The sequence below is a fragment of the Dipodomys spectabilis genome, unplaced genomic scaffold (genome assembly GCF_019054845.1).
Source record: "Dipodomys spectabilis isolate Male_0828 unplaced genomic scaffold, ASM1905484v1 ptg000030l, whole genome shotgun sequence".
NCBI classification, from domain to species: Eukaryota; Metazoa; Chordata; class Mammalia; order Rodentia; family Heteromyidae; genus Dipodomys; species Dipodomys spectabilis.
Window position 1 is genome coordinate 496,079 of NW_024870707.1, and position 8,227 is coordinate 504,305.

General features: G+C 44.1%; 1 protein-coding gene across 10 annotated transcripts in view; it reads right to left on the reverse strand.

Moving 5' to 3' along the window:
* Phf21a (PHD finger protein 21A) overlaps positions 1–7,633 on the reverse strand; it is a 208,644-nt gene extending 201,011 nt beyond the window's left edge. For 3 of the 10 annotated variants that reach the window (XM_042675994.1, XM_042675996.1, XM_042675997.1), the window contains exon 1: positions 5,238–5,527. The gene's annotated coding sequence lies outside the window, so the exon portion shown is untranslated. Of the gene's footprint in view, positions 1–5,237; positions 5,529–6,056; positions 6,222–7,383 lie in introns of those variants that run through there. The other 7 variants (XM_042675995.1, XM_042675993.1, XM_042676000.1 and 4 more) reach the window with 5 other exon arrangements.
* Between the last annotated feature and the right edge of the window lie 594 nt (positions 7,634–8,227).

Below are 8,227 nucleotides of genomic sequence, written 5' to 3' on the forward strand. Positions count from 1 at the left end.
TAGGAAAAGTTAGTGTGTGTGTGTGTGTGTGTGTGTGTGTGTATGTGTGTGTGCGCGCGCTCACCAGCATCATAACTTGAACTCAGGGCCTCACACTCTCATTTGTCTTCCTTGCTTACAGCTTGAGCTTTACTACTTGAGCCATGCGTCTGGTCTAGGATTCTTAAAAGTCTACTCCAAGGGTCAGAGGCTTGGTTCAGGTGGTAGAATGTCAGACAATGACAGTGCCAGATCAAGAGTTTGAATCTTAGTCACTGACAGAAAAAAAAAGTCTATTCCAGCCAGGCCTAGGTGGCTCATGCCTGTAATCCTAGCTACTCTGAAGGCTAAGATCTGAAGATCACAGTTCTAAGACAGCCCAGGAAAGGAAAGTCCATGATACTCTTTTCTCTAACTAACCACCAAAAAAGCCAGAAGAGGAGCTATGGCTCAAATAAGAGAACATTAGCCTTGAGCACAAAAGCTCAGGAACAGTGCCTAGGCTCTGAGCTCAAGCCCTAGAACTGATACAAAAACAAAAAGTATATTCCAGCCTGGCATGGTGTTAGCAGCTCATACTTGTAACCCTAGATACTAAGGAGGTTGAGGTTTAAAGATTGTGGTTCAAAGCCAGCATGGTCAGGAAAGTCTGTTACACTATTATTTCCAATTAACCACCAAAAGGCTAAAAGTGGAGCTGTGCCTCAAATGGTAGAACAGCCTTGAGCAAAAAAGCTCATGGATCGCGCCTAGGCTCTGAGCTCAATATCCAGGACAAGCACAACAAAAAAACAAACAAAGAAATGCTGATGGCAAATACTAGTCACTCCCGCTATATGGGAAGCATAAATAAGAGGATCATGGTAGGCTGACCCAGAAAATATGAGACTCTATCCAAAAAATAACTAATGCAAAAGTCCGAGGTGTGGCTCAAATGGTAGAGCACTTGCCAGGCAAACCCAAGACCTTAGTTGAATCCCATTACCAGAGAGAGAGAGAGAGAGAGATTTCAACATTCTTAAAAGATAACTTCAAAAATTTTATACACAAATAAAACTTACACAAAAGCCTAAAAAAATATATACACTGAAACATACAAGTAAGAAAACATATGTTCTTTAAGAAATAATTATAGGCCAAGTGAGGGTGGCTCGTACCAGTAAACCTAGGTACTCAGAAGTGGAACTGTGGCTCAAAGTGGCAGAGTGCTAGCCTTGAGCAAAAGAGCTCAGAGACAGTGCCCAGGCCCAGGCCCTTGAGTTCAAGCCCCACAACCAGAAAAGAAAGAAGGAAGGAAGGAAAGAAAGAAAGAAAGAAAGAAAGAAAGAAAGAAAGAAAGAAAGAAAGAAAGAAAGAAAGAAAGAAAGAAAGAAAGAAAGAAAGAAAGAAAGAAAGAAAGAAAGAAAGAAAGAAAGAAAGAAAAGAAAGAAAGAAAAGAAGGAAAGAAAGAAAGGGAAGGAAGGAAGGAAGAAAGGGAAGGAAGGAAGGAAGAAAGAAAGAAAAGGGGGGGGGGGAGGGAGAAATATAAGAAACATACCACACCTGGAATCTCAATACTCTGGAGAAGGAAGCAGGTTTACTAGTTTAAGACCAGTCTGGAACCCAATGTCAACAAAAGAAAGAAAAGAAAAAGTTATATACAATACATGTAATGCAGTGTTAACTACCACTTAAAAAAAGAAAGAAGAAACAAGAAAGAAGGAAGAAGAAGAAGAAGAAGAAGAAGAAGAGGAGGAGGAGGAGGAAGAGGAGGAAGAGGAGGAGGAGGAGGAAGAAGAGGAGGAGGAGGAGGAGGAAGAAGAGAGAAAGAAAGAAAGAAAGAAAGAAAGAAAGAAAGAAAGAAAGAAAGAAAGAAAGAAAGAAAGAAAGAAAGAAAGAAAGAAAGAAAGAAAGAAAGAAAAGAGAAATTCCAGGGGGCTGGGGAGGTGGCTCAGTAGTAGAGTGCTTCCTAGCATGCATAAGGCCCTGGGTTCGATTCCCCAGAACCACATAAGCAAAAAGAAAAAAGCCAGAAGTGGCGCTGTGGCTCAAGTGGTAGAGTGCTAGCCTTGAGCTGAAGAGCTGAGGGACAGTGCCCAGGCCCAGAGTTCAGGCCCCACGACCAGACCCAAAAAAAAAAAAAAGAAAAGAGAAATTCCAAAGCAGCAAAAATACATACTTGGTAAAGTTAATGTGATCAAAACATGAGGCTCTGCTCCCAGACCCACACAAAAGCCTATGTACAAAACTCCTGAGAAGTTAATATTAAGTCACTAGTATTTCCCAGCACAAAGTAATGAAAATTCAAACATGTTCTCAGAAATCAGTTCTGAATATAGGTAGAAAGGAATTTGGTCCCAGGCAGGAGAACTAAAATTTTAAGCCCTTCTATTCTCCTTCTGAATCATAATTAAGTACAAAAGCCTCAACCATAAGCTGAGGATATAGTACTCATATAACCAAGAATACAAAATTTTAAAGAACATTAATATAACTTTAACTTCAGTGTTTCTTCACACATACATTAAAAAAAATCTTTAGTATTCACTGAAGTACAGAAAGTTTAGGATTGCTTTTAGAGGTTTCATTTTTATATAAACAGTTAAAGGTTTTCTTCGTTCTTCACAGAAGCAAGTTTCTATATTTACTTTCCAATTGAGGCTATTTCATAAGGAACAGTCACTTCTAAAGCTTGAGGTACTATACCTTTTGATAAGCTCAGAAACACAATGACTCCTAATTAACTATATATATATATTTTTTTTTAATTTTCTATTCCAAATTTGTGAACAGAGTCTATGCAGGAAACCACAATTTAAGGCTTTTAACTTTTGGGTTATTTTTACACAAAAGCATTTCAGTGTATTCCTCTAGATTTGAGTAGTCATTTCCTCATGCATCATTCTAAAATAGGGAAAAAAATGATGTACTCATGAACCTAGTATGCATATAAATATATATATTACCACTATGAAACAAGCTTAAAAGCTTTAGTCAGTGAGAATCTTTCAGAAAGTTAGCAGAGTCAATCAAAACAATCAAAACTTCAGCCATGACATCTGTTACTCCGTGTGTTAATAAGAGTCTACAGAAGAGTGCAGGAAGTTAAATAATCACTAAAATCAACTGCTATCACATCAATGGAGAAAGGGATAAAAATAATAATAGTAATAATAATAATAATAATGAAGAATATAAATTTCAAGATCTCCAAAAGAGAAAATGATTTTTTGTGAATCATGGGAAACTGCCTTCACAGCATTTTTTAAACAAAAGCTTCAAACTATAACAAAGAGATTTTTGGTAACCACAGAAGTATTTTTTTTTTAATTCATAAAATGTCCAGAGTACACATTTAATGCATTAACTTCTCAACTGATTTGGAGAAAGTTAGCATTTCAAGATAGAAGCTCAGCTCATGTTTTAATTGGTTATCAGTCTCAACTACTTAATATCTACATGGCTTCTGGCAATTTTCAAAGAACTTTTACACGTATTACTAATTTCATCTGAAAAAAAAGTACAATATTGTGCCTACCAAATAGATAATTCAGAGCAAGTCTACTGAATTTTTATGTATCCTAAGTTTTTAAAACTCTGATATAAAACTTTAGAAGCAAGCACAGCAGCACATATCTGATAAACACTCAACAATAGCACAGTTCCAAGGACCATGTACTGTAAATGCTATGAAACTGTTAACGTGGCCACCATCCTTTTTATGCAGTTATTGTTAAGTGTTAGTAATAGATATTAATGATCTGTAACATTACTTATAACTAACTACTTTACTTAAGATTTTAAAAATCTGTCTTTGAAAGCCCACTTAAATATATCAATAGATAGGTGTATATAAAACTAAGTGTCTGAGAAACCTTTTATATTAGAATCATTGTCCACAGATTCAAGAGGGTAGGGACGGGTCATACAAAAAAAGTCATCCGTTTTTTCCACATAAGATCCCTCTTTCCATAAATCTCTACTACTCTATATCTATTATAGGGATGATCACAAAACTTAAAGGTCCCAAATCATACCACCATTTCTATTTATTACAACTGGGCATATTTTTAACCCACTCATCAATACTAGACAAACATTCCCTCAAAGAAAAATAATTGAACAGTACTTCGTACCTAACCCCATCATCCTTAAGTAATCCACAATAACAAATTTACTTCACAGAGTATCATTAAACAGGGAAGAAAAAAAAAGCAGTCAAAAACTGCAGTTTCATATAGCAACATAATTTATTAATAGACTTAGAATGGACTTACTCAAAATCTTCCTGGAACTTTAATCTGTTGCTTAAAGGTAAGCAGAGCTTCCACAAGTAGCAAAACTCTCAAAATTAAATTTTAAAAAATTTTAAATTAAAAAAAAAGAATCCTTTATCTTGCTGTAGCACCTCCTGCTGGATGTAAGGATCTTCATGGAAGCAGAAGATAATTGAATAGAAAACATGGACTCTTCAAAACTAAAATAAATAACTCCCCAGCCATTATTTATAACACTTTAAAAATAAAATATGGCATCAATAGGTCTTTTTATCTATTACTATTTCAGTTCAATAAAGACTTGTCTGTGTCCAAAGCACAACACACTTAAAATAAACCTGTCTAAAAACTGAAGTTAAAATGCCTTCCAATACACTTAAACATAAAATGACTTTATAATGGGCAGCCAAGCATTTCCAGTCAAATTCCAAATAGTAATGTTAACAAAAACAAAAGTGTGATGTAAAGAAAGCACCTGGAATATTTTAACATATTAGTTTGTGTGTTGAGACTCTTCAACACTATTACTATGTTCCTCTCTTAAGGAGAGTTGTGCATCTACAAAGTTTTAAGCACAGAATTTTTTAATAAACATGAGTGCAACTACAAACAAAAACTTCCTCTTTACAGTCAAAAAATATGTCCTGAGATTTTAAAATTCAATCTTCAGACATTTTAAATGGCCCTTAATAGCTAGTGTTTAGCCCACAACACAGATTTCATATACAAGTGAAGACAGAAGAGAGTAAGAAATAACTTACCGAATTCAAAATGAGTAATAGTATTTCCAGTAAAAATGTAGTAATGGTTTTCTACAAGACTATATATAAACCAAGTAAATTGTGAAACTTTGGGGGGTAGGGAGAAGGAGGGATGGGAGCTAGCCTTCAAAACAAAACAAAACAAAACAGCTGACCTATTTATTTCTTCTGCCCAAACGTGAGTGAACATCAAATGTAAACAAATAACATAAACACTGAAAAGAAGGCTTACAGGGCTTACCCTCAATTTCAGTCCCCATACCAGGCCCTCCATAAAGCTGCAGATGTTGATGTTGGTGGGTACTCTCTTTAAAAGACGGTATCCCAGCTCCTCGCCTCAAAGAACCCCTATAAAGTAAGTCTATGAAAAGGCTTCCTTCCTAGAGTGCACAACTGCTTTGAAAAGAAAAGGGGGAAAAAAAAACTTTCATCAGCCCAAATTAATCTGATTCTAATATTCAGCCATCAATTATTAATGTATAAATGTTCCCTAACTTCCCCCAGCTCAAGCATCTACATTCCTGACATCTTACCCTTAAGAAAAATGCACAACTTGCACCCCAGCTATGGGGCAAGAAAAAAAAAAAAATCTTTGAAATCCGAAACACAGCCACAAAGTTCACTGTCAAGGCCAGTATGAGGCCCACACACGCCCGGATCTCAGCTCACATCCTGAAATTCTCGACATCCATCCTCCCAGAGACATCATTTTAAAACAACAACACCACCACCACCACAGTGTGGACGGGCAGGGTGAGATCCTCTACTTCCAAGCCCTAAACAAAGAATTATTTCAACATATGACCGGAATATGATGACACCGGATTCACCAATGAAAACAAAACCTGCCTGCCATGCAGCAAGTCAGTCGTACCCTCATCTCCCTCCACAACTCAACTACTTGGAAATCACTCTCGGCACATTTTACAACCCTCCACCACCGGCGAGTCCGGCCTCCTCCCTTCACCGGGGTGCACAGCCACCAACAAAGTTGAAAGGAGACATTCTCCAGGCCGGTGCCCAAACCCTCCCCTGCCAGGGACACCTTGCTGCTACCCACCATCATGAACGTGGCCAGGGTTTAAAAAAGAAGAAGAAGAAGAAGAAATCCTAACAGCACCGCTCAGCAGAATAAAGAGAGGAGGGGGGAGAGAGAGAGAGAGAGAGAGGAGAGGGGATGACGAGAAGTGTTGGGAACTGCGTGCTCGGCGGGGCTGGACCAAACGGAAAGAGTCCCACTCCGCGCGCCCCTCCCCCTCCCGCCCTCCCCCTCCCTCCCTCCCTCCCTCCCCGGCGGGGGCGCGGGCGGGGGAGGGGCGGCCGCGGCCCCTCTCCGAGCGGCCTGTCCAGCCCCGGCCCCTCCGCGCGGGGTCCCGGGGCGCCCCGCGGCCGGCGGCGGGGGCGACTGCGGGGAGGGCCGGCCGCGGGGTGAGGGGTGCAGGCAGACTCTCCGGAATAACAAGTTGCAGAAGAAGAAGAAGAAGAAGAGAAGAAGAATAAGCGGAATTTCCCCAACGCTGCTCCGGCCACCCTAGACAAATGCACCAACACACACACACTCACACTCACACACACTCACACACACACACTCGGGCCCGGCAGCGTCAGCAGCCGCAGCTTTTTTTTTTTTAATCCAAATCCTTCAGTCACCAAACAAGATGGTTTTCCCCCAAAATAATTTTAATTAAATAAATAATGATAATAAAAACTTCCCCCTAACAGCATCCCGGGTGGGTAAGGGGGGAGGGGGGAGGGTGAAAGCCGCCAGGCGACCATCCCCGGGCCGAGGCTCCGAGCCCCCCGCCCTCCGCCCCCCCCAGCCCGGCCCCCCGCGGGGACAATGTGACGCCCCCTCCCCGCCACCCCCGGCGCGCCGCCTCTTGTCACCCGCTCCGGCCCTGCACTCAGCGCCCAGGCTCGCGAGGCCGCTCATAAACTTACTTCCAATCTATCCTGGGGAGGGGTGGAGGGCAGAGGGGCGGAAGGGGGGGACGACGAGGTTTTCCCATTGTCTTTTTTTCGGGGGGGGGGTGGCGGTAAGGATAGGAAGGGCACGCAGGGGGGCGCCCCGAAGGGGAAGTTATTGCTCAAATCTCAAGTTGACTGAGGGGTCCTAGCGAGAACACCCCCTTTTCCCTCCTCCCTCCCACACACCCCTCCCCTCCCCCTATCTCTACCCCCCCCCACTACAAACTCCAAGCAAGCAGCCCCAGTTCCTCCCAGAGACAAACACCAGAGACAAGACAGAGGGAGAGAGAGAGAGAGAGAGAGGGAGAGAGAGGAGAGAGAGAGGAGAGGGGGAGGGAGGGGAAATAGAGCTACTCCAGAAAAAAAAGAGAGAGAGGAGAGTGAGGAGAGGAGAGAATGGAAAAGCTGGGATACTGCACCCTCCTGCTGCTGGCTGGCTGTCCCCCCTGGCAGCTGGAGGCAGGAACTCTGAGCAGGAGAAGCAGGAGGAGGAGGAGGAGGGAACTCTTCTTCATGGGGAGGGAGGGAAGAAGCTGGAGCTGCTGCTGCTGCTTCTGCTGCTGCTGCTCTGGGCCTCTCGCACTTTTTAGATATTAGTGTGTTAAGATGGTAGGTTGTTCCCTTCTCCCTCCTCCTCCTCCTCTCTCCCTCTCTCTCCCTCTCTCTCTCTCTCACTCACTCACTCACTCTCTCTCTCTCTCTCTGGGCTGTTTCTTTCCTCCTCTTCCCCAGGCAAGGGGGGGTGGGGAGGAGGGGGTGGGGGGGAGGAACTGGAGCCTCCTCCTCCTCCAGGAGAGACACACACAGGCCCCGGGCCGGACTGGGGAGGGAGGAATCAGAGCAGCGGGAGAGAAACTGTGGGAGACAAACAAGCCCAACTCTTCATCCTCCTCCTCCTCCTCCTCCTCTCAGCAGCAGCAGCGAGCACCACCAGCCCATTCACCACCCGGCCCCGGGCCGCAGCACCTCCGCCGCCTCAGCCCGGGGATCCCTCCGCCCAGGCCCAGACACACTCGCCCGCGCGGGAGCCCGCCGCGCGGCCCCGCCGGCCCGCCGCCGTGCGCGCCGCCGCCGTGCGCGGCCCCGCCGCACCCGAGAGCCCGGACGAGAGGGACTGGGGCTGGGAAAGCGGGGACGAGTGGTGATGGGGAGGGGAGGGGTGGAGGGGGGGGTCGAGGAGGTGCCGTGAGGGAGAGGGGCACGGCGGGGCGGGAGGGGGCGCCGGGCGGAGTTGTACGGAGGCCGGCCCGGGCCCTTGATCCT